We start from the raw sequence: 27,319 nt of genomic DNA, 5'->3' as shown, positions 1-27,319 counted from the left end.
GACTGCTTCAAATCCCGCGTGCGACGCGAGGATGAAGTATTATCAAGTATTGCACTCCTATAAGAACTTTCACCGACTAATAACTTGTGTGGACTTCAAGGCAACAAAATAAACTTCCGAAGACAAATACTGTGAACAATAAGTTGTATTCATCCGCAAAAAAAATCAGTAACTTGTATATATAGCGTTTGATTTGTTTTTTTGGCCAAGAAAGCCATGCAAGATACTCTTTGTCGAAACTTTTTATATGAGTACAGTACTCAATCATATTTGTTTTCAAAAAAGTATCGGCATTTTTTGAATTTTTTGTAATTTCTGAATTATTTTGTGCATTCGTTCCCTTCCTTAAGAAGAACCACTACTTTAACTAGACCAGGCCGTTTCCCACTTTTCTAAATCATGATGATTCCGGATGAAATGGCTTACCACTACTTTCACTTTGGGGGCTTCGCTGGCTCCCGAGTCTGTAGACCCGTTCGGCAGTAGGCCCTACTCAGCCGATAAACTACCAACCACCATGAGCATGAAGATTGAAAGAGAGCTTTCAGGTATAGGGCGACAGCAACTACAAGCCTACTATGTCGGCCGGTTCATGCAATACACATTGGCACATCATTCGCAGCCACGAATTCAGGCCGGAACCAGAAGCACTACCAATCTATCGTCACATCGCACATCCAGGCCTACAGGAACAAAACGAGCGACAACTGCTTTAAAAGTCCTTATGTTCCCTCTGGAATTATTCACTGGATGGAGGTCCCTTTGTTGTTACGCTCTTGTACCAGTTCAGATGGGGCAATAAAATTCCAAGAAAAGAAACAAAAGGGTCCACACAAAAATAAATAGATAGTTTTTAGTGTTTATATATGAATATAAATAGGTGAAGTGATGAATAGGGCTAGCATGATATCGTACTGCAAATGGGTGCGCGCGAGGGACCAATCCTGGGATCTCGTTGTTGCTTCGCAGCACAGTTAGCCCCAACGCCAACATCGCTTCCGTGTATAATACATAGGGCGCGACCTACTTAAAAGGAAAAGAGCCTTACACATTCAGTTTCTTCTTTTTCTTCTTCTGTTTTTTGTCTCTTTTCTTGGTTCTCAATTTTTTTCCTTCTCTTTTATTTCTTTTCTTTTTTCTTCTTCAGTTTTTTGGTTTTTTCATTCTTTTTGCACTTGTTTCTTCGGTTTATTTTGTTTCTTCTTCGGATTTAATTTTTTGGTTTTCATTCTACATTTTTTGTATATGTGAACAACATTTTTTCTAAAACACGTTTCACATTTTTTCCAATACCGATTTAAGATTTTCTAATACATAGTCAATATTTTTTATACAAATTTTAACATTTTTCAAACACTTGATTAACATTTTTTAAATACAATATTAACATTTTTTGAATACATGTCAATTTGTTTTTCCTATATACACATTTAAAATTTTTCGAATGCTTGATTAACATTTTTTTACATTCAAGATTAACATTTTCTAATACATGGTCAACATTACTCCTATGCACATTTAACATTTTTAAAATGCTTGATTAACATTTTTTAAATGCAATATTAACATTTTGAACGCATGCTCAACTTTTTTTAAACACATTTAATATTTTTTAAATGCTTGATTCATATTTTTTAAATACTTGTTAAATATTTTTTTAAAATTGATTAATATATATATATACATATATAATTTTTTCATCATTTTCATACATAGTGAACATTTTTTCAATACACATTTAAATAAATTCAAATATTAAAAAAAATGCTTGATTAACATTTTCATATACATGATAGAAAAATCATTATTTTTAATACACTTTAAAAAATAATTCTATACACATGTAATATTTTCCAAATGCTTGCTTAACATTTTTCAAAAACTTGTCCAACATTTTTTCAAATGCTTGATTAATTTTAGAAAAAATAGATAATTAAATGGTTTCATACACATTTTTTATATACATTATGTGTATACGTGATAAACATTTTCTCTATAAACATTTAACATTTTTCAAATGCTTGGTCAATATTTTTCAAATGTTTTTATGTAGGGTGATTTTTAAAATATATTAATTTAGAATATTTGGAAGTATAAACAAAATTAAAATAAGAAAGCAAGAAATGAAAACAAAAAACATGAAAAAAACAAAACAGAGGCCGTTGTTTCCCACGCGCCTGGGTTGGCCCAATTCGTGGCACCCTTCAGCGAGGGTTCCCCTCTGTCTCGCTGAGCGCGAGACAAAGGGGCACCACCGCGAATGTGTCACATTTAGTTTCTTTATAAGCATACTGGACCTCGCGGGGACAAGCCACTTAATCCGGCCAATCAGAGCACAATGGCCGATGAGAAAATGGTTGTTTGGACTCTCCTCCTGTATGACGCCAATTGGTTTAGGGCAGTGATCTGCGCCGGCGCACCGGCCCAACGGCTGGGCCGGTCCAGCCCCAGCTGTCAGATCTGGTCCCGTGCACCGTTAGATCCGTTCCTCCCCTCACCTCCTTCTTCAACCTCCCGCACGGGAAAAGGACGGGCCCCTTCGTTCGCGTCGACGCCCCAACACGCGCCAACCGCCTCGCCTCGCCTCCTCACCGCAGGTCGCCCTCGCCGTCGGTCACCTACGGTCGCCGCCCTCGCCGCTGGTCGCCCGCACTCACCTATGTCGTCTTCGTGTGTTTCTGAAACCTCCATCACTACAAGAAATATGTCAACTTGTGACCTTTACTATTGGTCACTAAAAGGTCATTGTTTTTCATTTGCGACCTTTTTGTGACCAAAAACAGAAGGTCAAAAGCTGGCAGTCGTAAACTGAAATTAACGACCTTCTCTGTGAGAAGGTCGTAGACGTTTACGACCAAAATATGCCTAGTGTTTTGTTTTGGTCACTAGCAGCCTCCCCAGGCCACATAGGCATCCGACGTGGCAATCTGATGTGGCACAAGAATCAGCCTGGTCCAATTCGATTTTCTACATGGGCCTAGCCCAACAATTCGGCCTTTTTAATGTATTTTTTTCCTGTGCTTTTATTAGCTACATGGGTCTGACCCAACAATTCAGCCCTATTGATTTCTTTGCGTGGCCCTTTTAACAGCAGATTTTCTTTTTGATCATGTATTTTTCTGGGTCATTTCTTTGCTGGGCCTCTCATGTTTTTCCCTCAAAAATAATTATCCAATATAACTTGGGCCTAGCCCAGCTCCGAAAAAATTAATCCAATCCAAAAAAAATTTACTATGCCATAGACATTACAACTCATCACACCACAAGCTATCTTGGGCCTAGCCCAGTTCTGATGCATTTTCAAAGCAACGTGCAATGTTATTATATTACAACCATTCATTCCAGCAATACATATCTTTACATCCCGGGAACAGTAAGTGCCAAACAAAACTATTATATGACAAAGAAAATTAAAACAGAAATACCCTACACTAAACTTGGATGCGGAGCTCCCTGGGGGCTGCGCGTCACCTGCAAAATGTCAGCAGAATGGCTAGCAGAACAATAGCAACAAAATGTCAGCAGCAAGCACTAAGGCCGAACCATTGAGATGGTGCTTCCTGTGGCTTTCTCCTCCACATGTCAGCAGCAAACTAAAGAAACTTAAGAAATAGTACATTTACTTTATCATCAGGTTTGAAACATTTCAAACTTAAGAAATGAGAACAGACAAAAAATCATCAGGTTTGCAAGCTAAAGCAGTACATAAAGCAACTTCTATGAGGCACTGAAGTTCTAGAATACCAAGATATAGTACATTTACTTTATTTATTTATTTGCTATTGAAAAAACAACAGCAATGTGAGCAGGATTGATGAATATGGCATGAAACACCAGCAATGTGAAACTGGACATACAGGAAGAACACAAAACAGAGTAAAATTGTTTCAGAAAGGGCAAATGGGCACCTTAGCCACATCAGGGTCAGTATATTTCCTTGGAAATATCATTATAACCCTGCAAAGAACAATGTGCATCAGACAAGTAACCACTTTATGCTACAACATCATCAGGATTAAAACAACATATTGATACTCAGTGCTGGATGAGACTATACACAATACCACTACGACAGAATAGGCCGCCGCACGCCGTGGTGCACCATCTTACACGATCCGGCCTCGAGAAACCAGTAGCGCTGCTAGCTCCCTTAGCCCAGCTCCTTGCTGTGGAGGATGGCCGAGACTCAGATGCGGACCTCCCTGCACATGACATATTGTATCAATGCTTGCAGCAACAACAACAACTCATATACCATAGAACTTGTGTAATAGTGTATCAGCACCCCAAAGGAGGCATTACAAAATTCTCAAAGAATGTTGCCAAAGGGATTAACCTCACAGCAACCTGAATAAACTACCACTGTTACCACTGTAGTGGCACCACCATCCATTCAACCAACAGGATATAACAAATACCAAGTCAGGCAAGACACGCAGATAACTATGTTTGTGCAAATCAGATCTTCTGCATAGAACAGTACATCCTATTCAAAAGAATACACAGACCTCAAGCTATGTAACTACTGAAAGAAGAGGAAATGAATGCAATTCTATATACACAAAAACACATTTAGCAGTGTTATACATAGCAAAACTTTAGTATTTTGTGGTACAATGAAAGAGCAGTTCAGTTGAAGAATTTTGATTGCCATTCTCAATTTTACTACTTAAAGACATAATGTAACAAATACTGGATACTTCACAGCAAGCAAATAGTGCAATAAATTCACTGGTCTATGGATACGATCACAGATTCACATGAGGTTTGCGTGGAATATAGTGCAAATAACTACGGAAATTTAAAGAAGCTCGCTTCTTAACAAAGGCCTACCAATCACTTCAACCTAACCTAAACATAACAGTACATAGACTGTTCCATTACATAGTACTGCTATGCAATTGATACACAAAAGAAGATACATCTCCCATGTTCAGCAATCAGGATCAACCATGAAGCTTTCACTACTCCTACATCAGTAAGCTTTTACTACTCCTATTGCTAGTGTTCTAAACCAACAGAGCAATGCTATAGGAGTAGAAAAGAGAACTAGGGGTAGGAGAGGGAGCCGCTCACCGGAGAGCTTGTGGTCGCCGCCATACACACCGCCATCACGCCGGTCGCCTCAAGAAGCACGGTTGTGCCGGAGACGCCACCAAACGTGCGCAAGAGCAGAGCACCTGCTGCATCCAAATCCAAATCGAACAAGAACAAAAAATTAGGAATGGTTGTAACCATGCTTTTCAAGGCACACAATACAAAAAATCACAAAGAATGAGATGACGCCTTTCCTGATCTGCTTCCCGTACTTGGATCCAATGTTGGCCGTGTTCCGTGTTGAGGAGCTCAAGTTCAATGTGTAGCCACAGTATCCACAGCTGCTAGTAAGAAACAAACAACACACATCATCAAACTGGACATAGATGCTTTATATACAAACCTGAAGCTACCGTCCTACTTTTTGAACAGGAACGTCGTGTGGTATATAAATGACAGTTCGGTGCTCTCCGTACGCCTTTACAAGTTCAAATCATGTCCTAGAATATTTATTTATGTGTAACTTCACCGGTCGATGCAAGATATTCTACTCTTCACGCAACAATTTTCTCCTGCTATACGAATGTGATCTACGGCAAGTTAGCAGGTATGTTCTATAATCCACCAAACGCAGCCTCAACTGTTGGTTCAGTTATGTTCTATAATCCACCAAATACCAAGCACAGCAGCAGCATTATGTGACATTGCGTGTCTCGAGTCAATGCGAAGTAGAACAGCAGCAACTAGTGCAGGGTGGTGCTTTTAAGAGCCAATCACGGTGGAATCTTACATAAACGACAGAAGGGCGTGTTGCTCAAGTAAGTTTTCACGCATGTCAGGTTGCGTTGTCGACCGATCGCTGGGAATATTCTTCACACAGACACCCCCAATGCATCTGCATCTCCAGCATGTGCACTGCACACTAGCATAGCAGCCGGCAGCACCTCTCCTTTTCGATGAATGAAAATAAAATAATGTCGACAGCAGAATTGCATAAACATACCTTGATCCACACTACTATACAGCTATATTGTCACTAGTAGTAGTAGTATCTTGAGCTTGCGTCGTACGGACATGTTCTATTTTAACATGTACACTGAATCCTATTCCATATACTGTATGATACTGCTGCTATCCATCCGGTACCAACAGTGGCTGGCTAGTGGAGCAGTTAGGCTCTGAGAATACTCTACTCCACATCCTAACAGGCATCTACATCTGTAGATGTGGACTGATCATCTATACGTTCGTCCCTGTGTCCTAACACAGGGGCATACGTTAGCCTGATTCGAGCAATCCAAACTTCACCAAATAATTTCCCTGCCAAGAAACCTGAACATAGCCTGCCTCAAAAACGCAGCGCAAGCTGAATCCTAATGAACATGCGCACAAACAGCACGCCAAGCAGCACACATCAACGATTTACTGGGCACATCGGCCCAGCAAAATCAAACCAGACCAATCAGCGGGTACAGGATCGGGAGGGGGAGGGCGGCGGGGCCGGCGACGCACCTGTGAGGTCTTGACGAAGAACTGCATCTTCCTGCTGCTCGTGCGTGCGGGAGGGAGTCAAGATGGTCGCGTGAGAACGACGGAGTAGGAGCGGAAGCAGACGAAAACAACAGGTGGGTGTCTGCGGCTCGGATCCGGAAGCCGGACCTCCATCGAGGTTGCGGCTCACCTCGGCAAAGACGTCGGCAAGGCCGCCGGGGTGTGGGTCGGAGCGGAGGACCTCAGGCGTCCATGGCGGCCTCCTTGCACAGAGAAGTACAGTGGGGATTGAGACTTGAGAGAGAAAAAAGGGAAACACAAACAGAGGGAGGAAGAAGAGCGGGGGAACACGTCGACCTGCGGGACTTCGGTCGACGGCGGAGCTGCTCCGGCGAGGCGCGAGGCCGAGGCAGCGGAGACCGAGGGTGGATCGCGTTGGATATCCCACCCTCGGGTTCTTCTCTCCCTTCTGGTGAGGGAAGGGGAGGGGCGAGAGGAGGAGGGCGTGGGGGATCGGATCTCTTCTGATGAGAGGAGGGGAGGGGAGGGCGGAGGTCGTGGCTGGCGGCGAGGTGAGGGAGACGGGGGCGGTTGGTGGCGGTGCAGCGTAGGAGACCGCGAGAAGTAGGGCGTGGGGGAGGCCAAGGACGGCGGGACGGCGGGGCGGTCGGTGGGCGGCGCGGCGGCGGGTAGGGCTTGGGAGGGAGACGAGGGTGGGATGGGATCGGGGTGGGTGGGAGACGAGAGGGAGGGATGGGATCAGGGTGGGTGGGGCCGTGGGGTTTCCCTTTTCATTTCGTTTTTAATTTTTTTCTATAGATAGATGGATGGATGTGGGGTGATGGATGGATGGATGAGCGCCATGTCATCGATCCATGTCAAACCAACTCCACCAATGGGAAGAGAGTATATGTGATTTGTGTTTTTTGTTTTATTTTTCTTCTACTTTTACACATGAAAAAAATTCAAAAAATGGTCTCATATTGTGCACAAGGGTGCATATTGGAATGGCAAACAATGTTGCCTAAGGAGGTTTTCATTTTCTTTGGAAGGAAAAATCATTTTCTATTTTCCGAGTGCCCGAAATGAGTTTTTTTGTGAAGGACCTACAATATATTTATTGCAAAATTGGACCAAATCAAATTTATAAAATACTAGGCCATATTTAATGCACAATTGACCAAATGGTTGGGTGTCAAAATCTTTTATCCACCTCTCGTAAAAAAGACAAATTCCTGTTGATTCAGTTGGAAGCGGGTCAAATTTGAACTGTGGCTACCTCATAGTTTGCTCTTTATTTTTTCCAAAAATCATTTCTAGGTACATAAGTATCTATTTAATCAGAGAAACATCAAAAGTTTTCCAAAATTCAACCACTAGCTAGGAACTGTCAAGCCCGTCGTTTTGACCGCATTTTGAAACGGGTATAAAAAATTCAAAAAAAATCAAAAAATTGGAAAACCTTCGCATTGTGTCATTATATGTGACCAAGCTTCCAGGAAAAATAATAAACTTGTAATAAGGCAATTATTTAAAAAAAATGTTCTTAGAAATGAGCTATCATGCGTGAAGATTCATGCCTTTCAAGTCAAATGATCAATCTTATGGCCACATTTATGGCATAGTTTGTTCAAATGATCTCATATTGTGCACAAGGGTGCATCTTGGAATTCCAAACAATGTTGCCTAAGGGATTTTTCATTTTCTTTGCACGGAAAATTCATTTTCCATTTTTCGAGTGCCCGAAATGAGTTTTTTTGTGAAGGGCCTACAATATATTTATTGCAAAATTGGACCAAATTAATTTTATAAAATACTAGGCCATATTTAATGCACAATTAACCAAATGGTTGGGTGTCAAAAGTTTTGATCCACCTCTCGTGAAAAAGACAAATTCCCGCCGATTCAGCTGGAAGCGGGTCAAATTTGAACCGTGGCTACATCATAGTTTGCTCTTTATTTTTTCCAAAAATCATTTCTAGGTACATAAGTATCTATTTAATCAGAGAAACATCAAAAGTTTTCCAAGATTCAACCACTAGCTAGGAACTGTCAAGCCCGTCGTTTTGACCGCATTTTGAAACGGGCATAAAAAATTCAAAAAAATTCAAAAAATTGGAAAACCTTCGCATTGTGTCATTATATGTGACCAAGTTTCCAGGAAAAATAATAAACTTGTAATACGGTGAAAGAACATGCGGTGCCCCCATGTTTGGTTTTGGTAATTGATGACAATCTCTATGGACTAATGGTTGCCTTGAGTTATATTTGAAGGATTTGTCCATAGGCATTTCTTGAAGTTCATGTGTTGGTTTCAAGGAGTTTATGTTGTGGCCAAGGTGTTATTAAGGAATTATCCAAAGATTGGTCATGTGAGAGTTGAGCTTATTGCAAGCATGTCTTGGAGAAGAAGATTGTGTGATCATTCATGTATTTCTTCAAGACATCATCCAAATGAAGAGAGTTGAAAAGATTCATGGTTGATCAAGACTAAGTCAAGAGTGAATTAACTTGATCAACTCACAAAGCGTAGAAGATGTACCGAGAGGGATCAAGCGATCCCATGGTGTGGTGAGCATTGTCAATTACGCTTTGTGTACTAACCCATGATCTTCGTGAGAGTTCTTGGTGGGGTTAGGTTGCGGTGTGCAAGTTCAAGTGAAGCTTCATGAAGAGATCAAATGCTTGAAGCTTGCCGTCTATTGTGGTGACAATGGACTTGTGAAGATGTTGCGGTGTGCAAGTTCAAGTGAAGCATCATGAAGAGATCAAATGCTTGAAGCTTGCCGTCCATTGTGGTGACAATGGACTTGTGAAGATGTGCGGAAGAGTGGCTCACTCATAGTGGAGCATGGGGGAGCAATCAACTAGTCTTCATTGAGCCAACGCAACCAAGAAAGGTGGTCCAACTTGAGGGAGTCAAGATCGTCATCATCTAGCTCAAGTGGACCATGTGCAAGGCAAAGGTTTGCTCTTGATAGGTTTTCTATTTTACCGGTCTCATGATGGTAGGTGGGAGACCGGGTTATAGGATCGATTGCCGTACTATCAAGGCGGGCTCTCGATGAGTAGCTTGATCGTATCGTTCATAGAGAGCTCAAACCATTGCATCCTTGCATCATCTTTATTGGTTCTTGTTTGGTTCTTCTCTTTGTGAGTTTTGGAGCTTATGGTCATGTTGATGACAAGCTCGAGTTCATCGAAAACGGAGTTCACTCGCATCTTCTATGATGTTTTCGATGTTGGAGGTTATGCCGGTTCTTCTCAGTTGGAGGTTTCACTCCTCTATTTGTTGGCATACCTCCCCTGCCTCTTCTTACTATAACCAACAAGCTTGAGTTTGCTCAATTCGGAGCTCATATGCAGAAGTTATGGCAGTTTTGGTTTCCTAGCGGTAGTACCGTGGGCCGGAGCGGTAGTACCGCTTGGGTGCTACAAGCGGTAGTACCGCTCTAGAGCAGTAGTACCGCTCCTGAGCGGTAGTACCGCTGGTAGCCCCCAGCCGTAGTACCGCTGCGGTCTCGTGCTAGTACCGCCTCGATTCGAGGGGTCCTTTTTCGTGTCGGGTTTTACGGTACTGGCCACGGCAGTGGGGGCCGTTGTACCGCTCGTATGCGGTAGTACCGCCCTGCCACCGCGGTAGTACCGCTCTGGGCCCAGCGGCAGTACCGCGAGGGGGAGCGGTAGTACCGCTTATAGGGGCAAGCGGTAGTACCGCTTGCCAAGCGGTAGTACCGCTCTCTGCGGGGCTGAAGTGGGGGTAACGGTTGGATTGTTCCCCCCACTATATAAGGAGGTCTTCTTCCCCAATGAACCTTATCTCTTGAGCTCGTGTTCTTCCCCCATTGTTGACCTTCTTCGAGCTTGCTAACTCTCAATCCCTCCATGGATTCTTGCTAGTTTTTGAGGGAAAAGAGAGAGGAGATCTAGATCCACATTTCCACCAATCACTTTCTCCTCTATGTGAGGGGAACCCCTTGGATCTAGATCTTGGAGTTCTTGGTGTTCTCCTTCTTGTTCTTCCTCTCTTTTTCTTCCCTAGCATTAGTTGCTTCAGTGGGATCTGAGAGAGAAGGACTTGGGCACTCCGTGTGCCCTTGCCATTGCATTTGGTGCATCGGTTTGAGTCCTCCACGGTGATACGTGGAAGTTACAAGTTGAGAAGCTTATTACTCTTGGGTGCTTGGTGCCCTTGAGCTTGTTCCTCTTGGGTGCTTGGGCGCCCTAGACGGTTGGTGGTGTTCGGAGCTCAATCATTGTGGTGTAAAGCTCCGGACAAGCGTCGGGGTCTCCAATTAGGTTGTGGAGATCGCCCCGAGGAATTTGACGGGTACCGGTGACCGCCCCCAAGGGTTGCCAAAGTGTACGGGTTCGGTGACCGCCCCCAAGGGTTGCCATTTGTACGGGTTCGGTGACCGCCCTCAAGGGTCCCTTAGTGGAATCACGGCATCTTGCATTGTGCGAGGGCGTGAGGAGATTACGGTGGCCCTAGTGGCTTCTTGGGGAGCATTGTGCCTCCACACCGCTCCAAACGGAGATTAGCATCCGCAAGGGTGTGAACTTCGGGATACATCGTCGTCTCCGCGTGCCTCGGTTATCTCTTATCCGAGCTCTTTACTTATGCACTTTACTTTGTGATAGCCATATTGCTTCTTGTCATATATCTTGCTATCACCTAGTAGTTTATCTTGCTTAGCATAAGTTGTTGGTGCACATAGGTGAGCCTAGTTGTTGTAGGTTTTGTGCTTGACAAATTAACCGCTAGGTTTATTTCGCATTTGTTCAAGCCTAAACCGTAACTATTTTAAAGCGCCTATTCACCCCCCCTCTAGGCGACATCCACGATCTTTCATACGGCAATCATTTTAAAAAAGTGTTCTCAGAAACGAGCTATCGTGCGTGAAGATTCATGGCTTTCAAGCCAAATGATCAATCTTATGGCCACATTCATGGCATAGTTTGTTCAAATGATCTCATATTGTGCACAATGGTGCATCTTGGAATTCCAAACAATGTTACCTAAGGGAGTTTACATTTTCTTTGCACGGAAAATTCATTTTCCATTTTCCGAGTGCCTGAAATGAGTTTTTTTGTGAAGGACCTACCATATATTTGTTGCAAAATTGGACCAAATCAATTTTATAAAATACTAGGCCATATTTAATGCACAATTGACAAAATGGTTGGGTCTCAAAAGTTTTGATCCACCTCTGGTAAAAAAGACAAATTCCCGCCGATTCAGTTGGAAGCGGGTCAAATTTGAACTGCAGCTGCCTCATAGTTTGATCTTTATTTTTTCCAAAAATCATTTATAGGTACATAAATACATATTTGATCATAAATACATGGTTTGGTGGCGATACGTTGAGGTTTGTACGGTGGCCGAGGGCCCCAACTCTAGAGCGCGTAAACTCGCATGCCCGCCGCGTGGTCACCGTGTGATTGTGCCGTTGCCATGTGTTCGGGGCGGCCTAGGCATGTCTAGTGGGTTGGGCACTCCCCAGGTAGGTGCTAGGAAGAAAATCACAACATAAGATTCTCACGAGGAGACCGATCGATGCTCAAACATGAATAAGCAGCCAAGTGTTTGATTAGTGGTACGGGAAATGCACATGGCTAATGGGCGTGAGTTTTGGCTGAGGATGATTAGTTACTAAGAAGACCATCTTCACAAATTTTCAGCTCAAAAGGAGGAGCCTAGGTGGTACTTGCTTTGCAAAGTACCACACTGGACATAAATACGAATGTTGAAGCTGGGCTCAAAATAATGAATGGATTGAGCTGGCATTTGGTGGAGGATGGTTATTTGGGCATAGGAAAGCACCATAGAAAATGGATACCATTTGGACATGCCAAAGTGGTACTTCCTTCACAAAGTGTTTTTCTGAACAAAATAGGAAAATGAATATTTTTGAATTATTTTTGAACTAGGCAAGGAAGGTTTTTTACATATTTCACGAACATATGACCGAAAGAATTTATGAGATTTTTTTGGGAATTTTGGGAATGACGGAAATATAGGTTGCTTCACAACCTAGGGCAAAACTGCCACATGGACATGACACATAGGCAAAACTGATGAGGTGGCGCCTAGTCATAGCAACCCACCACAATTTACAAGGTTATGACCATATATATTGGTCATGATCAGCTAGAAATAAGGCAGCGAACCAGTGCTATCTGCTTTATAACCATTTCGTGTAAGGAAATTACGACCTTTCTGACCAAAATGGTCATTATAGTTTAGGGTTTGGAGCCCCCCGAACAGCTTTTGACCAATTGGTCTGAAATGGTCATAGATCTATGACCAATTCTTCCAGGGTCACTGACAGAAGGTCACTAGTTGACATATTTCTTGTAGTGCATGGATGCAGCAGCGTGCGGCCATGGTTATGGTCGGTCGAGGTTGCAGCCCGCCGCGAGCCCGTAGCAGCTCGCCGGCGACCGGTTGCAGCATCCGCCCCTGCCCCCCGTGCTGGATCTCGCCGTGGGAATTCACGGAAACCCACCACCGGCATCTGGCCGTTGTGAGAAAATGGATGTAGCAAAAACTGTGGACGGTAGTAGCAAAAATCCACATGGTTGAAGTAAAAATGTCACATGGTCGTAGCAAAAAGAAAAATGCCGGTTCCAACACAAAAACAATGTAGCATATCCAGGTGATGGTTCCAGCATCACCATCGGCCGTGTCGTAGCTCGCCATGCGCCCATTGTAGCACTGCCACACAGCTTCATCTTCGCCGGCCGCCATTGCTAGTTAGCCGTTTTCTGTTTGAAGCTTTTCTAGAAGCGGGTTGTGGCTTTTCTCGTCACCGGTTGCAGCTTTTTGCGCTGCGCGGTGGCCGACCTCGAGCTACCCCATATCAAGTTGAAGTTTTTTCTAAAGCCGGATGTAGCTTTTTTGGTTGCCGGATGTAGCATTTTTCAGTACTGGTTGCAGCTCTGATGCATGTCCATCGTAACTCATTCTGTCTCTGGTTCCAGCAAAAATTGTCACCGGTCGTAGCATTTGGCTTTGACGGTTGTAGCTCCTATGTGCACCGGTTGTAACACCTGTTTTATCTTGTCCCTGCAAAAATAATGGCGCATGTAGCAATTTATGTCTCTGGTTGTAGCTTCGACCAGTGCCGTTAACAGCTTCGTCGTAGCCGGTTGAAGCATTCCCGTGCAGCACGTCGGCTTCTGCTGGTTCGCCGGCATATGGCACCATTGGCAGCACCGGCCATGGGCGGCAGAACAGCAGCATCGCGTGCACTCCCCAAATAACAGTCGCTCGTAGCAAACCATCATGCAAGGCTCCGCCGTGGCCACTCCACATCTACTAGGCTCACCGGCTCAGTTCCGAGAAAATGTGCGTCGCGGCGGTGGTCATGGTGGCCGCGCGGGGAGGGGATGGAACAATAGCTCCCGGCCGTGGCCGAGGCCGTCGAGGATCTAGCGCGCGGGATGGAGGCCGACGGCGGCGAGCTCCGCCTCACGCCCTTCCTGTGCTCCTTGCCGTCTGGTAGAGCAGTGTTGCAACATCTCGCCGGCCGGTGGTAGCACTTCGTCGCTGGCTGGGGGTTGAAGAAAAGAGGATAGGAGAAAAGCAGTTTCGTGCGCGGGCCCACCCATGTACACTTGGTCGCGGGGAACGGTTGTTTTCGTGGGCGCGTGCGCCAGCGTTGCGTACGAACCGGCGGAAAGTTCGGCCGGTCTGCCGGCTCGAAACGTTTCCCATTGGTTTACTGTCTGTGCATATATATTAAATGTTCAGCGTATATTAAAAATTGTTATGCATGTATTAAAAAAATATTCATAATATACTTAAAAAAGGTTCATCATATATTAAAAATGTTCAATATATATATAACAGAAACTGTTTATTATATTTAAAAAATGTTCAATGTGTATTTCAAAGATGGCCACCGTATACTAAACAAGTACAGTGTGTATTTGAAGAAAAGAAAAACAAACTTGAAAAGGATAAAAATAAAAATAAAAATAATAAATAAGAAAAAGCCGAAACAGACAGCCGAACAAAAAACCGCACATAAAAGAAAACCAGCTTCTAGTCACGAACGAGGAAAATACAAAGCCAGAAAAGCAATGCACATTCGCCGAATTGGCCGGTCCATTTTGCCTATGGCTTCAGCGACGCCACGACTGTATGACGCTCACGGGCATCATATAGGATCCACTAGCAAATGCTGGGATTATTGTAAGGTAAACGATTTGTTCCAGCCAACCGGCCAGCGCTCGCGCCGATCGCATGCTGGCTGTTGGATCGGATGAATTGTGCATCCCACAATCACCCCGTGCTAGACTAATGTTCGGTCCTCTCACACACACGTATCCCTTAGACGGGCCAGCACATCACTTCCCCCTCACCCCCTCGTCCTCTTTCTTCATACCCGTTGACTAAAATTTCCATTCCTATCCTCGCGGTGCTCCTCGAGCCGATCGCGCGCCTTCGCCCCGTTGCCACCTCCTTTGTCCCTTAACGTAGTGCGTAGCCGATGCACCTCCCCTAGTTGCCCCAGTGAGCTCTAGCTCCTCCTCCTCATTTTTCCCCATCTCCCACAAGGTTGATATCAACACCTGCGATGCGTAGGGGATGGGCACCAGTGCTGCAGCCTTCGCCCCTGCTCGCCACCAGGCGCTGATTGGTCGTCCGTCATGTGAGTTGGAAGGGTCGGCCGCACTGCAACAAGAGGGACGCATCGTGCTGGCTAGATAGGAACCACGAGCCCATGAACTACAGCTTCTGTTGTGACCGACTAAGGTTTTGCTGGGATAGGTGGCGAATCAAAGGAGGATGCTTCGATGGCGAGCTGGAAAATCTGCAACCGACGTGTGAAAATGTTAAGGTGGCGACCGTACCAGGCGATGGCGTCCAGCGTGGTTGGGACTTGCGACTGTTGAGTGGCTTTGTTGCAATGGGGATACACGGGAGCATCGCTCGACGAGGCCAGGCGCTGCTACCGTTGTAGGACTGTGCTACAACTCGCGAACGACGAGCTACAACAGACGGTTGGTGGAGCTGCATCTAGCGCGACCGCTGATGGAGATTTCTGGTGGTGTTGTAATCCTTCGGTGGCGGGGCTGCAATCGGTAGGCGGGAGGCTACAAACGACGATTGGGAAGCTACAAGGTAACATTTGTTGCTACCAGTGACGGCGGTGAGTCTGACGCCAGGGGGGCGAGGTGCTGACTGCTGAGTGCGGGGCGAGTGGTGATGAGGCAGAGTTGCGAGGGGCATTGCCGTGTCTCTGTGTCATGCTGCTCCTAATCTATCTTGCGCACAGTCGTGAGGAAGAGAGGGAATGATGGGTGTCCGTACAGAAGATAAGGATAAGATCTACTCCCTCCGTTCCAAAATAGATGACCCAACTTTGTACTATACAACAAGCATGTGCCCGACATGAACCCTGACCGGTCGCCCGACAAGTAGCTTTTTGATATTGCTTATACATTCCTCATGAAAGTCATTATTCTTGTTTCTCTCTTATTATTTTTCTATTGCTCCCTTCCAAACTTCTCTTTGTAATTTTCTCATATATACATGAAAACACAAAAATGTCCGTTGTACGAAATTCCTATTGTTTTCGGTCAATAAAAACATTCACTAATCACCCCTTTAACTAGGCTATCATGTATGAACTGTGGGTAGTCAACATTTATATCATTGATCACCTTGTAAATCCAACATTTTTACACAGATATTATATGGCTATGAGAGTAGGTGTCCTATAACATCACGAAAATATATACATTAATTTGGTATCACTACAAAAAAAAACACAACCGTGACATTTTGGGCCAAACGATTTTTTTTCTGTAATACATATGACACTTCTATGACGATAATTGTGACAAAACCCGGTATCATCATAGATGTGGTGGGCTCCTACTTCTATGACAAAAAATCATGACAGAAAATGGGCTTTTCGTCCTGGGTGGGCCGGAGACGCAGCCGCATGACTTCTTTGGGCCGTCCATGACGGAAAAAACCGTGGTAGATGCGAGGGGGAGGAAAATTTCGGGGAGTTCCCGGTTACGGTGGGAGGTCGGGGCCGAGCGATGCACGTTTCTCTCGTACACGTACGCGCGTGTGTGCGAGGCATTGGCTCTAACTGAACCCGAGCGAGGCGTTGGGCTCTAACTGAACCCGAGCGATTGCACTGCAGGCTACGCGGTACTGAACCCAAGCGATCGATCGATGGCTGTTAACTGAACCCGATCGAGCGATTTCTTCGCTACTGCTGCTAACTGAAAGCCGATCGATTGGATGAACAGTGAGCGTTGCGGGGGGGGGGGTTGGATGAACAGTGAGCGGTGGCGTGCCTCTGGATGAACAGGACCTCGTGGTGTGCGTGGAGGGCTGGAATGACCAGTAGACGGTGGAGGGTGCCCGTGGAGGGGGGGTTGAACAGGACCGTGGTGTGGAGGGCTGGATGAACAGTAGATGGTGGAGGGTGCCCGTGGAGGGGTGGTTGAACAGGACCCCGTGGTGTGGAGGGCTGGATGAACAGTAGACGGTGGAGGGGTTTCCCGTGGAGGGTGGTTGAACAGTAGCCGGTGGAGTAGCGCGCAGTGGAGGCTGGAATGAACAGGAGCCCGTGGAGGCTGGAGGAGGTCGACGGTAGCCCGTGGAGGCTGGAGGAGGTCGACGGTGGAGATGAACAGTATCCCGTGGAGTCCCGTTTTGCGGTACGCCACACCCCTCCCGATGAACAGGACCCCCGTTTCGACCGTAGGAGGTCCGTTTCGTCCGTTTTGCGGTACGCCACACCCCTCCCGATCAACAGGACCCCCGTTTCGACCGTAGGAGGTCCGTTTCGTCCGTTTTGCGGTACGCCACACCCCTCCCGATCAACAGGACCCCCGTTTCGACCGTAGGAGGTCCGTTTCCTCCGTTTTGCGGTACGCCAGACCCCTCCCGATCAACAGGACCCCGTTCCGAACGTAGGAGGTCCGTTTCCTCCGTTGTGCGGTACGCCAGGCCTCGTTTCCATCGCCTGTTCCGTCCAAGCCCTCCCGATGAACACGACCACGCATTCCGTTCCGACCCAGCCGGTTGGCTCCCACGCGTTCCGTTGCCTCCCGATGAACACGACGCATTCCGTTGCCTCCCCATGAACACGACGCATTCCGTTGCCTCCCCATGAACACGACGACGACGCTGTTTCTCCGTTCCGACCCAGCCATGTACACGAGCCCTGGCCGTACGTATGCGCGAGTAGGCGTTCGAGACCCCGCCCGTATGTACACATACGTGGCCGTATTTTCTTTCTTGCACCCTGGCCGCTGTACGTACGTGTACATGCTACGTGCGCGCCTCTACTACGACACGTACGCGCCTCTACTACGACACGTGCGCGCCTCTACATCCACCAGTATATATGTACGTACACGTTCGCGACCAGAATGACAACGCTACGTACGCTTCGACCAGGTGGGTCCCGACTGTCAGGCACTTCCTTGCCTGCGAAGATGTAGCTGGTGGGTCCCAGCAGTCAGGGGGGCGAATCATTTTTTTTGCCCGGACGCACTTCCTTGCGTGCGAAGATGTAGCTGGTGGGTCCCAGCAGTCAGGGGGAAACGTTTTTTTCGCGAAATACAGTGGCCCGTCCGGTGGGTCCCAGCTGTCAGGTGGAGGAATCATTATTTTCCGCGTAATAAGGAGGCACTTCCTTGCTGCGGCCGTGGACCCAGCTGTCAGCCTCTCCACGTACAGTCCACGTCCGATGGAAGTCGTTCCTTGACCACGTTGACCACGCCGCGCCGAGAGCACCAGGGCGGTGGACGACGGCGAGGCCTAGGAAGGGGACGACGGGGAGCCGGGGAAGACGCGGCAGTGGAAGCCCGCGCGGAGAGGAGTACGAGGGTTCACTGGTTCGGCTGCGGTGTGAGGCTGCCGTCGCCGCAGGGCCTGGCCAGCGGTGGGAATAGTAGGGGGCGGTGAGGCCTCCGCGGCAGCACAGCCGGCCACGGGAGGCAGGAGCATGCGGCACGACCGGCGCTGCTTTGGGCGGCTGGAGCAAGAAGACCAGAGGTTGAAGAAGCACTACGGCCGTTGGATGGACATCGTACGGTCACTGGAGCTAGAATCGTTCATATTGACTAAAGTTGACAAAGGCCCCCGTCCCAGTCAACTTAGTAGGCCCACAAGTCAGCCTCCCACCATGGTGGGTCCCAGCTAGCAGGGGGAGTATTCATTTTTTTGTGCGTAATAAGGAGGCACTTCCGGTGGGTCCGAGCTGACAGCGGGGGGAACGTTTTTTTCGCGAAATACGCTGGCCCGTCCGGTGGGTCCCAGCAGTCAGGGGGAAACGTTTTTTTCGCGAAATAAGGTGGCCCGTCCGGTGGGTCCCTGCTGTCAGGTGGAGGAATAATTATTTTGCGCGTAATAAGGAGGCACTTCCTTGCGGCCGCCTGGACCCAGCTGTCAGCCTCTCCACGTACAGTACTCTTCCGATGGAAGTCGGTCGTTGACCATGTTGACCACGCCGCGCCGAGAGCACCAGGGCGGTGGTCTGGACGACGGCGAGGCCTAGGAAGGGGACGACGCGGAGCCGGGGAAGACGCAGCAGTGGAAGCCCGCGCGGAGAGGAGTACGAGGGTTCACTGGTTCGGCTGCGGTGTGAGGCTGCCGTCGCCGCAGAATAACAGGGGGTGTGGGTGAGTAGGGATGGCCTGGCCAGCGGTGGAGTAGTACGGGCGGTGAGGCCTCCGCGGCATCACAGCCGGCCACGGGAGGCAGGAGCACGCGACACGACCGGCGCTGCTTTGGGCGGCTGGAGCAAGAAGACCAGAGGTTGAAGAAGCACTACGGCCGTTGGATGGACATCGTACGATCACTGCAGCTAGAATCGTTTATATTGACTAAGTTGACAAAGCCCTTGGTACGCGTCAACTTAGTAGGCCCACAGCTCGGATTTGGCAGAGAACATATAGCCCATTTGCGATTTGTAAGAATGTACAGCCCATTTTTTAATTCTAATGGAATTTACTACAGCCCATTTACAGTTTGTTAAAAGTACAGCCCAACTTCTAGCTAGGACAACGATTAATAATTTCAAACAACCGCTCAAAACAGAATTCAAAAAAAATTCCCACATTTTGATGGGATCCGAAATATTTTTATCCGAAATTTCTAGTCAGGTTAAATATAATTTCAAAATAAAGTTGTATTACGTTAAAATCCAACGAAATATTGCGCGCGCAACAAGTAATGAAATTAAAATTTTCAAATTCCAAAAATAATATATTTTTCAAACTAATTACGTGTTTGGTGCATAGTAACTGTCCAGTTATTATAATTACATCCCATTTATTATTTCTTAAAGTCCATTTTCTTGTTAAGCCTAATGCATACCTCCTAGGAAAGTTAGCAGCCCAGCGGGGCGGAGAATAACAAGTTGACCCGGATATTGTGTACAACTGTCGGCCCAGTTGCATTGCTGATGTTGAAAAAAAGACCTGTGTAGTACAGTACAACCTAACATGGTTACTCAGCCCACATTCAGCGACGCCGGAAAGGCCCAAACAAGGCTTCTGTACAACTTTTTGAAGTCACTGAGCTCAATTAATAACTTAAGAAAAAAGTTAGATTACAGTGGAACCTAATTAAAAGCTGTCACGAGCAAATAAATAATTCAACGGGTCCCACTTGTGCGTGTGCGCGTGTGTGTGCGTGTGTGTGTGTGTGTGTGAGAGAGAGATAGAGAGAGACCCATCGGTTGATGCTCGTAAATACATCTTTCAGCCATATGCATTGCTGATGCTCAGTAAAAACTTATATAGTTGACACAATCATATAGAACATCATAGCACACTGAACTTGCATACAAAAATTTCACGCAGGCGGCACAATCAGGATGGAAGCAGTGGATCGCTACGGGAAGGGCTATGTTGAAACCAACGAAGTCGTACATAACGGTTCATCGTCTTTATCAATGACGGGGAAATATCTTGAATGTTGTGCAAAGAAAACAGACAAAGAACACAATAAGTTCTGCTAGCACATTAAGTTGACGTACAACCCTTTGTAAAAAAAAGTTCAGGTACAAAATTAGAACAGGTCACAATCAAATGTACTGGCATATCAGTGCTTCACACCCATAGCTCGGATTTAACTAGTATCTGACAAGATTCAGTTGTTACCTCAAATTAGAGCACATCCAGGCAGCCAGCCCTGCCTCTTCTCCCAAAGAAGCAGTGGCCTCCGCCGCGCGATGGAGTAGGCCCTGTGCCATCCATCGTTCCGAGCAACACGGGGAAAGTCTGACGTTGACTCCTGTAATGGACGTCGTCGACGGACCCTGGCACCAGCGGCGGCGGCAGGACTTCGATTGATGGATTGACCACTTCTTCGACATGCACGAACACTCGATACAGGTACATCCCTAACGTGGTCCGCGGCGGCCTTGGTGGCGACGAATAGTACAACCCCGGTTCCTGCACCGGTATCTCAACACCAATCACCTTCGGTATGGTGGACGGCTTCTTCATCCATGCCATAACCGTCAGAGCCCAGCTGTCTGGAGGAACAAACATACTTACGAGCTCACCTCCAAGGTCGTTGATAAGCTCGTTCATGGACTCGCTGTTCCAAGCACGTCGAGGCATGCCGTGGAAGGTAAGCTTTGTTAAAAACTCAAGCTCAGAGGGCACCGAGCCCCATCCTGGGTGCCACCGATCAAAGCTCACCAGCGCGCCATCGCAGAACAAACGCCGGGAAGATTCGAACACACGACTGCAGTCGAAAGTTGTCCGGAACCTGACGAAGAAATCAGCCGGTGGCGGACAGACTTCGACGAGCAAGTCACTTATTTGGATGCCGTGCGCAATGCCAAGAGCTTTGACAAGGTCGTCCGGCGAGACGGGAGGCCGGTCGCCGTTGATGGTTACCATCAGCACTTTGCCGGCAAACTGGTCGTCAAGCGCCGCCATGCCACTGTTGAGCGACAGCACGCAGCGACCGAAGGCAGGACGGACCTCAGGATCTCCGGCTCGGAGATCCGCGTTGACCGGCGACATGATAGTGCGCTTGAGTACAGGGAGTACAGGAGGGGGATTTGGGGGAACTGGAGTAGGAATCGAGATTCCAGAGGTGGGGGAGGGGCGGGAGACTGGGGATGAAAAGGTAGCATGAATTTCGAGCACGCGCCAATATGCTCTCGGCGCGCAAGCGCACGAAAACACCGGTGGCGCCCACATGTCGGCCTAAGAGTCCTTATTCTTTCTTTTTTGGAGAGCCCGGCCTTTTTTTCAGGATCTTTTGAGAGCCCGGCCTGAGAGTCATAATTGACCTGTTTGGCATTGCGTTACTACTCGGCCCATATTCAACGACACCTCACTGGCCCAAACAAGTGTACATCATCGAAAAGACACTGAGCTCAAATTATATAACTTGAAAAAAGGAGATATACTCTGAACACTGGAGAATGGTGATGCCCTCATTTAGCCCACCAGTAGTTCGAGACAATAAACAGTTCGAAACAACGATATATACAACATTCAAACACTGACTAGTGACTACTACTGACATAAACAGCAAGACATGATAGTTCATAAGAAGTCTTGCTACACCACCAAAACGCACCCATCTGCAGCGCTCAGACTCTCGTGATCCAGACGAGAATGACATTCTAAACAGAAGCAACTATTACATAGTAAGAGTGACATAGACGAGGATGACCAAATGACAAGGAATATGCATAACAAAAGAAAGAACTACCCATCCAGAACCAGCAGCAAAGACAACAAAGTCATTCGAAGAGATGATCCAACACCATCATAATTTGCAGCCCCGCTTCAGCGACCAGTGATCCGGAGACACCAGTACTCCACCCTTTCGATGCAACAGCCCAATTACCTATCAACCTGAAGGCTTGAACCACATCACTGCCTGTCGTAATTGAGACATCCAAGGATCAAAGTTAATCCGGATGCCTTTGTCATTCTCACCTTCTTTTGGCTGCAGGCTGTATCGTTGACAATCAGGGGAGTTTGCTCCCGAACTCCTAGGGCTCGCCGTGTAGACACAGTTTTCCATAGCAAACAGAGCCTCTCTGCCATCAAGGTCCTTGCCAACGGTGATCTCCTGGTTAATCGGATAATTGAGTCCGAGAAACAGAGAGTGTGAACCAAGGCTGTTTACCCGCCTCCAACTAAAAAATCCTAAAGGCCCCAACAAGCTGGTATCCTGCTCATAGACGTAACAGCCACTGTCCGGATACTCACGTATTACACGGTGCTTGTATACAGTGGGGTTTTTGCAATATAACTTTTCCGGCTCATGTGTCCGAATGATCATCAGTCTTTTGCCGTCGTCTGATCGAGCGAGGAACCAGTTGTGCTTCCCTGTTTTTGGCAAAGGTGGTGTGATTACAAAGGGCAGTAACTGTAGGGACACTGCATCATATCAAAAAGGACAGGCATTGTTAATGTAAGATCAGCATTGTTCAGAGTATGAGTAGGATAATGCAAGAAACAGCATTGATATGTCCCTGTTGGAACTGGGAGGAAAATACAGGGAAATGTATACTGGGTTCGAAAATATAGAAGTGCCATGCATGGTTATACTCATGTTATCTCGCAATCGATTCTTCACAGGAAACTACCATGTCATGCATGTTATGTACTCCCTCCGTTCCCAAATATTTGTCTTTCTAGGCATTTCAAATAGACACAACATACGGATGTATGTAGACATATTTTAGAGTGTAGATTCACTCATTTTGCTCCGTATGTAGTCACTTGTTAAAATCTCTAGAAAGACAAATATTTGGGAACGGAGGGAGTAATCATGTTCTGTCCTCACAAACAAATTCTTCAAGGTAACTAACAGACCATGCATTGTTATATACTCGTGTTCTGTGGGCAAAATTTTTGTGAGGATATTATTCTAGCCATTGATTGCTGAAGGGCGAATATAGGTATGTACACATGGTAAGCATTGCAGGATTTCACTACTTCCAAATATAGAGTTCTCCATATGCACATTTACTTCCCTAATGTATGGTTAGATGAAACCAACAGTGTGGTGCATGTTTCTACATCATGAAAATGAGGAAACTAACATGGCCATTGATACACACTCATATTTAGTAGTAGTATATAGATTACTGTAAAATAAGGATAATATCCATATATTCCTAACCGTTTGATTATTCAGGGTACAAATTGGCTGTAATGACATGGTCACAATCGCATGAATTAACTCATTCCAAATATAGCTGATTTACGGCGTCTCTAATACATTGCCATAGTTCTACTCAAATTCTGCTCAAACAGGGATATGCCAATCATCACAAAAAGTTCAAACAGTGTCATGGCGTCATCATTAACATGAGACGGAAACAACTTACACGCGCCGTCCCAGCAATACGTGGTGCCATCTGCTTTGTCGATCGCGTAGATGATGCCATTGTGTTCAATAGCATCACAGAAGTGTGTATCAGCTTTGACGATGATCCACTGCGAGCCGAGTTGTCTCCAGCTAAAGAAGGCACCGGCGTAAAGATAGGCGAGTCCGCGGTCGAACAAGGCAATTAGCTTGAAGTCTGCGTAATTCGCATGTCGTGTGGGCACTTGGCAGATTACAATCTTCTGCAAAACAAGGTCCGTCCAACTGACGTAGTAATCTAGATGACTTGGACCGCGATGGTAATACTCTATATAATCCAACGGAGGAAGGATAATCTCATGGGAGGTCTGGAAGTTCACGAGCACCAACTTTTTACCGTCTTCTCTGAAGGCAGCCATCCAGTGGGAGTTCATGCCGACCCAGTACATACCTGCCAAGAAGTTTCGGGCGATGGTGATCGGATCGATGTCGAGGGAAATGATGTACGGCGACCCACTACATACCTGCAAAGAAGTTTCGGCTAATGGAGATCGGATTGAAGTCGAGGGGCATCATGCACGCCTCCGTATCATGGTGAGCCAATCTCGCAAGACCAGATAGCAGCAAGCAGGGTGTCTTGAAAAGCTTAGGCCTCGCTTCGACGATGGCCGTGTGCATGTCCCTCGAGCATGCAGCCAGCCGCAGGGCGCTCAACATATCCATACACGAACAACAGAGGTCGAGGATGTCACTGGGGAGATTGCTCCAATCGCGGCTCATATGGATGCTGCGCGGTTCGCGTTCGGCCATGGTGGAGTTTGGAAGGGGGCTTGATTTACGGGGGAGAAGGATGTCGGTGCTGGAGCGGCTAGCGAGGGAATAGTGGTACTGGGGGAGGCGAGTGAGGCGACGGTACACGGGGGCACAGTGAGATGGAGACGGAGACGGAGACAGAGAGGAGGATGGAGATGGAGGGGTGCTATGGAGCGGAGAGGGAGACGAGGCGAGGCGCCAATGTGCTGTACAGCGGCGGTGACAGACTGCACAGTGCACAGGGTGAGGCTGACTTTGGTAACCCGAACACGCCGCCTGGACTAGTGTCAGGCGCAGGGTGTTGTCACTTCACTGTGAGGACCGGATGAATAGTATTTTGACCATCAAGTGTACCACAGTTGTACTACTACTACTACTACTACTAGTAGGAACATGAGTACTCCAGTATTGTATAGCGGAAATAGGTCTCCCGTGCTAGCATGCCTGTTCACTTCATCGTTTAGGTATCATCCATATTGCGAGCAGAACCAAATTCTCGTGCATGCCCAATCAACGCCCTGCCGCGATGCATGCAGTGGTCGTTCTGGTGCATCAAGGACGGCATGCAGATCGTTCCACACTTGAGAAGAGGAAAAATGGAAAGGTAGAACGCGGCAGCAGAGGAAGAGAACGCTGGCTAACGAGGCTGGGAGGGGATCGAGCAGGAAGTTAATGCTCCACGCCTAAAGGTTTTGGGAAAACCTGATTTTCATAAGGTGACTTATACTCACCTAAACGGAGGGAGTATTCCTTAACCAGAGAATGTTGTGTCTCCCACTCACGCGCTCAAAAAAAACTACGACACATTTTTTTATCTGTTTGCATAGGTCCCACCTATCAGGAAGGATGGGCACGTACACGAACAGGTACGACTCATCAGTCTACCCGCATAGCCTTTTCGTTTAGTCTACCTAGCCGTCTAATCAACTGCCTGCACGCCACTTCTCCCATTTACTTCTCCATCGGGAACCGATTCTCCTCGGCTTCTTCACCTCCCCTTCGTCTTCATTTGCATCCAAACCCCACTGCGTTCACATTGTTTTAACCTCTTTAAATAATCATCTACTACTTCAGTTAGACTAGCCATCTAATCCTAATTCTCCAAACCATAGCCCTCCGTTCCAGCGGTTCCAAATGGCGAAAGAGATCGAGATGCAGGTTTTTAGCGTCCAACATGTCCTCGTCGAAGGCTCGATGCGCATAGTTGCCACCGTCACCGTCCACCCAAGGGTTGTTCGGCAGTGGATCAACAATGTATCCAACTCCCTCGAAAAGGTAGAGACGAGGGTCATCGGTCTCGACGCAGAGTACACGGAGCGTGCCCCTGGGAAGATCCAGCGCGCCGCCGTCCTTCAGCTGTGCCTCGAAGATGATGTTTTGGTGTACCACATCATACACTCGCCCTCCATACCAGGTGAGCTTCACGATTTCTTGTCTCGGGAGGACGTATACTTCTGTGGGGCAGCCATCGAAGGGGACAAACAGAAGCTGGAGCCGTACAACCTTGATTTGAAAAGCATCGCTGACCTACAAACCAGAATCAAAATTCCTGTAGAAGATTGTGATAAACAGACACCATCCCTATTCGACGTAGCAAATTTTGTGCTCGGTACAAATCTTCAGAAGGGTGACGAGACGGTGGCATTAAGGTCGTCTGGATGGGAGAATTATCCCTTGACGTACGAGCGGATAAAATATGCTACCCTCGATGCCCGTGTGAGTTTCGAGATAGCTGCAAGGTCCAAAGAGCTTGTTGCGAAGCCGTCTCCCACAGAGAATGAGAACAAGAAGAAGAAGAAGAAGAAGAAGAAGAAGAAAAGGCTGCACCAGCAGGAGGGCATTATGGATGGATGAACTATTTCCTCTCTTGTAAAAAAAATTATTCCCTCTCGGTGTATATTGATATAGATGGACTATTTCGATGGTGTGCATGTCTTTGGAACAGAGTAGTAGCGTGGGTCCGCTTGACTATAAGGAACTATTTATCCGCATATATAGCTTTCTCTGCTACTCCTTCCAGTGATCGGTATGCAGTGCATGTGTCCGTAGACATGACAGCTTGTCCATGGAAGTTCAACTACGGCGACCATCACGTTTCATCTCGCGATTCCCACGACGCCTCTCCAACCCACGGCACCACGCCCCCCGACGTGCGCCTCACCCCTCTCGGCCGCACCGCCCCTCTGCCTTTGTGTGCATGACATGTGGGCCACCTAAAATGCGGCGAGCATCAAGTTTCTACCACAGCCACCCGCGATTCCCACGACGCCGCTCGAACCCATGAAACCACACGTCCCCCGACCTGCGGCTCACCCCTCTTGGCCCCACTGCCCCTCTGCCTACGGGAGCATTACATGTGGACCAGTCACCTATCGGGTCCACATGTTATTGACTCAAAGGTAGGTGTAGTAAGGCGCTGAAGCTCAGTCCCGACGGCCCTGAGAGGGAAATGTAACTCCTGCGCCAGGGCTTGTGGTGCTCCCGCAGCACGAACTCGTGCCAAACTCGAGATTTGTTTCTTTACTATACATGCACGCAACGATTTAATGGACATTGTAATCTCAACATGTGATGGGGAGCTCTAAATTTGAATTTGAAACTTATAAAACGAAAAGATTCAAAACAAATAAACTGGGAGAGAGG

The sequence above is a fragment of the Triticum aestivum genome, chromosome 7D (genome assembly GCF_018294505.1).
Source record: "Triticum aestivum cultivar Chinese Spring chromosome 7D, IWGSC CS RefSeq v2.1, whole genome shotgun sequence".
NCBI lineage: Eukaryota > Viridiplantae > Streptophyta > Magnoliopsida > Poales > Poaceae > Triticum > Triticum aestivum.
The sequence above is the reverse complement of the archived record's forward strand: the minus strand, read 5'-3'. Positions refer to the sequence as shown.